Source organism: Diplotaxodon limnothrissa, linkage group LG18 (genome assembly GCF_057381915.1).
Source record: "Diplotaxodon limnothrissa isolate DT_005_m linkage group LG18, D_limnothrissa_male_GT1.1, whole genome shotgun sequence".
Taxonomy (NCBI): Eukaryota; Metazoa; Chordata; class Actinopteri; order Cichliformes; family Cichlidae; genus Diplotaxodon; species Diplotaxodon limnothrissa.
Window position 1 is genome coordinate 26736743 of NC_140613.1, and position 9322 is coordinate 26746064.

Sequence of the window (9322 nt, forward strand, 5' to 3'; positions counted from 1 at the left end):
TAACCAGCACTTATTTAGTAATTACTTATGCTGTACTTAAAATGAATAATTCAATACTTAAAATTACTTACAGTACAATTTTTGTCTCCTTCCCTGTAAAAATACCTGTAAGTCACAGTCGAGATTAAGTTATAATAACCCCAGAGAGTACTTAATTGTGTCATTATTTCCTGCAAAAAGCTGACTTGCTACCTGCAAATTGTACATAAATACATGGTACTTGCACCTTATTTGTGGTATACAGACTGAACATTTCCTGTTTGCATTTCATATTAAAGGTTCTTCATTTCTTAAATAGATTTTGGCAAATTACATCAAGCATTGTCACGGTCGCAGTGGCAGACCGTGTGGAGAGTGTGTTGAGGACCCAGGTGCGAACACAAGTGAGGATACAGGGGTGCACTTAAACAAAAGCGAGCCGTTTATTGTGGCTGGTGATCAGGAAAGAAACAAACAAGAATGAGGGCAGCACAAGAGCAGTAACTAAACAAACCTAAACTGGGAACAAACTATGCTATGGCTGGTGATACAAAAGACTGGGCATGGAAACACGGAGGGTGGGAACACAGACGACGCGACACAGACTACATGAAACACAGAAACTAAATACACAAGAGGGATGATCAGGGGAAGTGGCCACACATGGGAGCACAGCTGACACAGATAAACATAACAAGACATGGCAGGAGTAAACAACACTGACGGGAGACTGTCAAAGTAAAACAGGAAGTACACAGAGGTGCAGACAGGAAGAGAGAGAGAGAGCACGGGCATAGTGGGCTGGGGAAACATGGAATGAAACACAAGGAGGGGAGACGAGGGCTCACAGATACATAGAGGGGCACACAGGGGATAAAAGTCACAAGGGGAAATCAAATAAGGAACAATACACAAAAAGACATGAATACTAAGACTGGCGGGCCAACATGGCCCAGGATCATGACAAGCATTGCATAAAACATTAAGCACATTATAATTTCTCCCCCAATGTAAATTAGTTAGAATTTACACTATTCTACCACCAATCCAGAATCATTTTGTGTTTCTGAGAGAAAGAACGAGAGAATAACCATTCAGTGGTGAAAAATGATTGAGACTTGCGTCTGACACTGACTGTTAGAGATGTAGAGATGAAGCTGAGGCTGAGAGAAGGAGCCAGTGTGGTAAAATTTGTCTTAAATATAATTTCGTGCTCAGTCATAAATGACTAATGTACATAAACCTGCCACGTTGTATGTCCTTCCACTGTTGCCACAGCTCCACCAAGCATGTGCATGTGTAGGTGCAAGTTATTTTGAGCTCCAGTATTTTATAGCACCACACCTCAGCTCAGGAGGTCACAAAATAATCCCAAATAGCTGAATTAAATTGTGGCATCATCTCCAAACAACCGTGTTGTCACCTCCAAATGCTTTGACAGGTTGTGGCATCCAAAGGTCCCACAAGGGGTGCCACGCTGCTAAGCGTTATTAGAAAAGCTTATGCATGACCACTGCAAAGGACTCCTTGACCAACTACTGACCTTAAAGGCTTAGGAGGAGCAGCATCATTAAAGGTAGCTTGGGGGGACTCTGAGACTTAACTCATCCACTCTACATATGCTTTGTGGACTTGGACAAGCCCTGGGCTATGTTGTGGAAGATAATGCTGGACGATAGGGCAGGTAACACTTGTCCTTCTATGAACTGCTCTGAATAAATATTGAATAAATATTTGTGGCAGGAAGTTAAGAACTTTTTTTGTCGCCATATGGCACAAGCCAGATTGTGCCTTGAGACGTATTCACCTTGTAACTTTTTAAAAATGAATATTAACATACAGCCACTGTGTGACGACTCTCGTGATCTGACTCTAAGTGTGGGGTTATGGTGTTCAGTAGAAAATTGTGGATTCAGTTTTAAATCATGTCAGTGATGATCACAACTTGATTCCTATAGGTCCAATGCAGAGGATAGGAGAGAGACTCGAGAAAGGGAATTACATATCCCGCCTGGCCTGTGAATCTCTCAATATCATCAGGAAAGAGTTATCAGGTGATGTGGATGTGAGGCTAGTTTGCCTAAAGTTCTGCTAAGTGGGCCTCATGAAGTTGGTAACAACCCAGTGTGAAGCTGACCTGCCCTCTTCAGCACTGGCTCACATGCTCTGGCTTGCTGTGGTGATCCCGATGTTGGTGCTCTATGAATATTCCAGTTAAATTCTTTACCTGTCTCTTATCTGGACAGGGAAAGGCATTCTTGTTCAATGATAACACAGCCTTGGCACTTTGATGACAGTGAAATACAACAACTCCAATTCCAAGCAACAAAAATTCCAATACCTGGCTGAAACCAGCTTCAGGTAGGATTTGTTTGGTAAAACTTATCATGTGAAATCTGGTGTTTGTTAAGTTGAACATATTTTCTTCTGAATATTGGAGAGTCTACAAAGTAAGGCAGATGGTGGTGGTTAAGAACACTGCTTTGTCAGATACTGCAGATTGCACACTAGATTTTTAGTAACAACAAATGAAATCCCATGCACCAATTCACCAACTCCCTATCCAACCCAGTTAAACAAAGCAGAACAGATACAACGTGACTCACTGCAAGGCCCATATCTGCACTTTCTCATCTTCATTTAACCTGCTCAAACAATTACACTTTGGGAAACTTCTACAGCGGTTTAGAGTGTAGAAAGCACCTCAGGGACTGATGCGGCAGTGTTACTTTTGTTTATGTACGGCACAATTTATCACAGTTTACATCACATTGTTGCATCGGTATTTCACTTTTGGTTGCCTGCAGCGTACATACAGCCGGCTACAAATATTGAGTGGCTGCAGCAATGTCACCACTTTTAATTTGATATCGCCGTTTTACTACACATGGGTGGAATCCAAGTCTGATTCTTTTCTGTATTTATGGCTTTTTATATTGTTCACTTTCTATAACTACCCGCGGATGCTGTAAAGCATGCACGGAGTATGGATCAGTGTCACAGGCAGATTTTTTCAGTCGTACACACTAGGAGAGAAAACTCCATTACAATGCTACAATGAGTTACTGTTTGAATTCACTGCTGATGGGCTGGTCTGAATGGCTGGGTCAAGTATAGTATTACCTGCTGTATGACCAGCGTGCTGCTTTGCCCATGGGGCCTCTTTCTCTTCCTCTACATGTGCCTCTCTCTCTCAGTGCCCCATTAGTGCTGTGAACAGCTGCCAGGGACGCCCAGGGCTCTTGGGTAAAACAGTGAGCAGCGCTGACAGGAGATAGTGAGGAGAGGGCAAGAAAAAAAATGTAGTAGAGTGAGGAGAGCATAGAGAAGAGAGAAAATCCGCGAGTGCCGCGCGAACATCTCCGTTAACGGAGATGTTCGCGCGGCACTCGCGGCACGGAACACCGCCTTTGCCTCCGCGAACACATCGGACTACAAACACGCACATTACCAACTCCGGAAGACGATCAAAGCAGCCAAACGTGAGTACAGGGACAGGGTGGAGCAACAGTTTGACAACCCTCGGAGTATGTGGCAGGGACTAAACACGATCACAGACTTTAGAGGGAAAACCAGCACACCGCAGACCACGGCCTCTCTGTGTGAGGATCTAAACGTATTCTACGCTAGATTCGACACAGCGAACACCATGAGACCGGACAGTGTGCGCACCGCGGATGACGTCAGTGCGCACACTGTGTCTGAGGAGGATGTGCGGAAGTGCTTCAGGAAGGTGAACGCACGCAAAGCTACTGGTCCGGACGGGATTCCCGGCCGCGTCCTCAGGTCATGCGCGGCTCAGCTGGCTGGAGTGTTCACGCACATCTTCAACCTTTCCCTCTCTCTGTCTGTAGTCCCAGCCTGCTTCAAAATGGCCACCATCGTCCCTGTACCCAAATCCTCCACCATCTCCTCATTGAACGACTGGCGACCTGTAGCCCTGACCCCCATCGTAAGCAAATGCTTCGAGAAGCTGGTCAGGGACTTCATCTGCTCTGCACTACCCGACTCACTGGACCCTCTACAGTTTGCATACCGCCACAACAGGTCCACTGATGATGCCATAGCCCTGACACTACACACTGCCCTGTCACACCTGGAGAAGAGAGACACGTATGTGAGGATGCTGTTTGTAGATTACAGCTCAGCATTCAATACCATCGTTCCCTCGAAGCTGGACAGGAAACTGCAGGATCTAGGACTGAGCAGCTCCCTCTGCAGCTGGATCCTTAGCTTCCTGTCTGACAGACGCCAGGTGGTCAGACTGGGCAGCATCACCTCATCCCCCATCACACTGAACACTGGTGCTCCACAGGGGTGTGTACTGAGCCCTCTCCTGTACTCACTCTACACCTACGACTGCACAGCCACTAACAGCTCCAACATCATTGTGAAGTTTGCGGACGACACTACAGTGGTGGGTCTTATCACCAACGGTGATGAGACGGCTTACAGGGAGGAGGTCAGCGCCCTGACCCACTGGTGTCAAGACAACCATCTCACCCTCAACGTCGCAAAGACAAAGGAGTTGATAGTGGACTTCCGGAGGTGCAGAGAAGTACACACCCCCATCACCATCAACGGCGCTGCTGTGGAGAGAGTGAGCAGCTTCCGGTTCCTTGGTGTACATCTGGCTGAGGATCTTACGTGGTCAGTACACACAAACAAAACAGTGAAGAAGGCGCAGCAGCGCCTCTTCTTTCTCAGGAGACTGAAAAGATTCGGCATGAGCCCCCGCATCCTCAGGACCTTCTATCACTGTGCCATTGAGAGCATCCTCACTGGATGCATCACCACCTGGTATGGCAACAGCACCGCCTACAACTGCAAAGCTCTCCAGCGAGTAGTGCGGTGCTCTGAACGGATAATTGGAGGTGAGCTTCCCTCCCTCCAAGACATCTACAGGAAGCGGTGCCTGAGGAAAGCGGGGAGGATCATCAAGGACTCCAGTCACCCCAGCCATAAACTGTTCAGACTACTTCCATCAGGAAGGAGGTTCTGCAGCATCCGGTCCCGTACCAGCAGACTGAGAGACAGCTTTTTCCATCAGGCCATCAGACTGCTGAACACGTCATAGACACCTCAGCTTCACTACTGGAACTTTAACATTATGCACTCCACACTGTATATAAATGCCACTTGTTTTGCACATATTCAACTCTGTATATTTTATATATTTTATTATTATTATTATTATTATTATTATTATTATTATTTTTTTTTTTTTTACTATTTAATTTGTAAAAATGTGTATACACACACACACACACACACACACACACACACACACACACACACGTAGGAAAATATTTAGTATACACATCCAGAAATGCATACACTATTATATATTGTACATATATTTATTAGTTTCAGGTTGGCCATTCTTGTATTTTGCTCGTTTGTGTTGTTGTGTTTGCACATCTCTGTTGCTTGTGGGGCTCGCACACAAGAATTTCACTCGCATGTGCTGTGCCAGTGTGCCTGCACATGTGATGTGACAATAAAAGTGATTTGATTTGATTTGATTTGATTTGAAATCATGATGGAAGCCCATGCTTGCCATGAGGACATTGGTAGAGAAACACATCAGGATGAACACGCGGTACAGTATGTACTGAATCTATAGGTGGAGATAAGAAGTTGGAGTTCTTTGGGAAATGTTGGGGGTCTGAATGTACTTTCTCTGCAGCTTTTTCACCCTAGACCTCTTTATTTTTTCTTCTTTCTTATATCTTACACAACTGTCTTTGGCATCTTTGAATTTATATTGGGAATTAGATCAGAGTCAGAGAATTTTGTCAGTGTGTGTTTGACTTTTTCTTTATCCTTATTCTGCTTCTTTATCTCTTTTCGCTCACTCCATCTGAAACGCTATTTGTGCTTTCGTCTAAAAACCAGTATTGTTTCTGACATCTTCTCCCTTCACATCATCATAACTACTAAAAAAAGGAACTCTGCAGCCCATTTCTCCTAAAGTATAATGCAGCAGGAGTGTGGTATAAGCAACTCAAAGCACTCAAAAACATTAAATGACTCAAAACATTAACCTTAAGTGTTACAGTAGCTGTGCAAAGATACTACAGAGTCTCAAGTAACTTAATATCAGGCTGAAAATCACAGTTTTACAACCTTTCCTTTTTAAGTTTTAAAAACATAACACAGACGTTTTTAAATGGTAAATGGCCTGCATTTGTATAGCGCTTTTCTAGTCCATAGGACCCCAAAGCGCTTTACACTACATTCAGTCATTCACCCATTCACACACAGGCGATGGCAAGCTACATTGTAGCCACAGCTGCCCTGGGGCGCACTGACAGAGGCGAGGCTGCCGGACACAGGCGCCACCGGGCCCTCTGACCACCACCAGTAGGCAAACACGGGGTTAGTATCTTGCCCAAGGATATTTGGCATGCAGCCAGGATGCAGCCTGGGATCGAACCACCGACCTTCTGATTAGTGGCTGACCTGCTCTGCCACCTGAGCTACAGCCACCCCTTTTTTAAGGCAAAAACAAGACGCATCAAGAAATAACCTTTTGGTTTTTTGATCGTTATAATGTAAGGCAACATATTTATAGCATTTGGCACCGATATGTATTTTAAATGACGTCTTTAATACAAATGAGACAGAAAACATTGATCTGAAACGGCAAGAAGTGCCACCAGTATGGTTATGTTTTTGTCTCTACAGTGTTGAATGAATTGATTAAAAAAGTGGTAGGGGATTAGACTGGAGTCATGCTAATAATCTATTAAAATCCAGTTTACATGCACCAAGGACTTCAAGGTCAGCTTAATGATTTAAATGCCGAAAACTGACAAAAAACTTGAACGGCTAAATTTTTAAAATTTGGACACATCTGTAACACGCTTCTCTTCCCTTTGCAAACCAGTAAGTCAACTTTACAACTTACAAACTTCTTCAGAACTTCCTTGTTTCAAGTAAAACAAGATAACTGCAATGACCAGTGTTGGGAAGGTTACTTTTAAAATGTATTCCATTACAGAATACAGATTACATGCCCTAAAATGTATTCTGTAACGTATTCCGTTACGTTACTCAATGAGAGTAACGTATTCTGAATACTTTGGATTACTTAACATATTATCATGCATTTTACAACTACATGAATGTACTATTGCTGTGTGATTTATTACTATTACTGAAGCTCTGCGGCTCCGAACCGTAGTAAAGGGACCTCTGACTAATACGGTTCCGTGTCGGGCTCGTAGCCGAAAAATAGCTTTACTTTGTTGTCTGGGTCAACTCTGCTTGCGAGAGACAGAGAGAGGCGTTGAAAGACTGCTCCATTTTGTATTCAATACACGAAGACTCCTTTACCCTCGGCTTTACTTCTTCATGCAGGCCGACCTTGTTATCAATTGTTATTATTATTTTTTAACTTAATGTAATGTAATGTAACTAGTGGTCCAAAACATGCCCAGCATGTCATAAAGCTTCACATAGTTCCTTGTGCCACTGAATGTGTCCTCATATCTAGGGCTGGGTTTTAATAATCGATTCATCGATTAAAATCTGGCTTGGATAACGTGATATCGATTCATTAAAATCCTGAATCGATTTTTTTATATAAATGTATTTTGCCCAAAATTACAGAATCACAGGTGAAACGTCACAAAGTTTTGACAACCACCAAACATTTAAAACAGTAAATGAGAGCAGGTACACGGCTTCGGCACAAAGACGTAAACACAAAGCGCGGACCCCCGGATCAGAATCAGTGAGATGTCGCCTTTCTCACCGGACGGCACGGACACGGTCGGGGCTGAAAGCCGACAGCTCGCTGACTCTGATGTTTCGGCGGGTCAGCGCTTTGTGTTTACGCCAGGGGCTATTTTAGCCCATTTTTGGGGGTGCTTCTCTACCCTTCAGCACCCCCAAAAATGAATCAAAGCACCCCCAAAGATTTCTTACTTTTTTGACAATTTTTGCTGTTTTTGTGACACACTACTAAAAATATAAAAAGCATACAGTACTTGGTTGAGACGTAACATTTTAACAACAAAAGTATAGATACCCCCCCCCCCTAAAATGGTTTGTTCCAGCTCGCTTCTCCCCTTCTGTGAGACGCAGCAGAGCGGAGGTATAAGTGCCTGGCTGAAAACAGGACATGTTAGCTGCATTTAACCTGCAGTTACTCTTTATATTGTTAGGTAGGAGTCAGACCATGTTTCTTTTTAGCCGAAAAACATTACACCCAAGTAACCTGCAGTGTTGAAAACTTGTTTTCCAACGATGTTTGCTACTCTACAATCCATCCTGCTCTGTAGTAAAATCAGCGACATTTGACCGTCCTGTTGCTCCCTTTGAAATGTATACAGCCTATCTAAAATCTAAAACTTAAAGGAGTCCGCAGTCTGTTGTTGTTACCACTGTCCTGTTTGAAATGGATACTAACTAGCTAACTGAATGCTGACTGAATGCCCATTAACCTTATAACTCCTGTTGTGTGTGTGTGTGTGTTTGTGTACAGAGAGACAGCCAGGTTCATAATGGATATAAGGAAGTTTTTTTTTTTTCAAAAAAAGGAGCCACATTCAGGTAAAAGTGTAAGATCAAACGATCCCTCAATAAAGGATAATGTCGGATCAGTGTTTCAATATTTATATTGTAACGATGGTTAAGTGTTATTGTACAGTGACATGTTGGTGATCTCTGCACACTGTTGTTGTTCCTTTAAGATTCATGTTTGGTTGTGGTACAGGAAGGGGAGGGGGGACCTGGTTGTTTTGGGTGTGTGTGTGCCAGGCTGGAGAGAAGAGTTGTATGAGGGCGCTCTCCCCGGAGTTAGAAACCCGCTTGTTTATGTGCCGAATAAACGGACAAACTGAGACCCAACCGTCTGGTTCTTGTGAATGTTACATTGGTGTCAGAAGTGAAGAAAGAAAAAAGAACCCCAGAACGCCCGACACCCTGTTGCTGGCGACGCTTGCCGTTACGAGACGAGGATGTTGCCGGGCAAGATTAAGAAGGAGACGGAGGAGAGGGACGTTCGTCCGCGCTCGCCCGCCCATGGAGTGAGGGAAACGGCGCTGCGGCTGTCTGCCGAGGCTGGATTTTCTCCAGGTTTGACTAGGCTCGGGAACTGTTCGCACAGCGGCCGCGATTCCGGCGGGAAGGAGTCGACCTCGCTTGGCGCGCCGTCACGTGATGTAAACAAACATGGCGGCGCCCAACAAGCTGCAGCGAATATAAAAACGCCTAAGTTCAGCGGCAAGACGCCATGGGAAGTGTTTATCGCACAGTTCGAGCTGTTAGCTGTTGCAGCTGGCTGGTCTGAGGAACATAAAGCTCTCCAATTGGCTTTGTGCCTGTGTGAGGA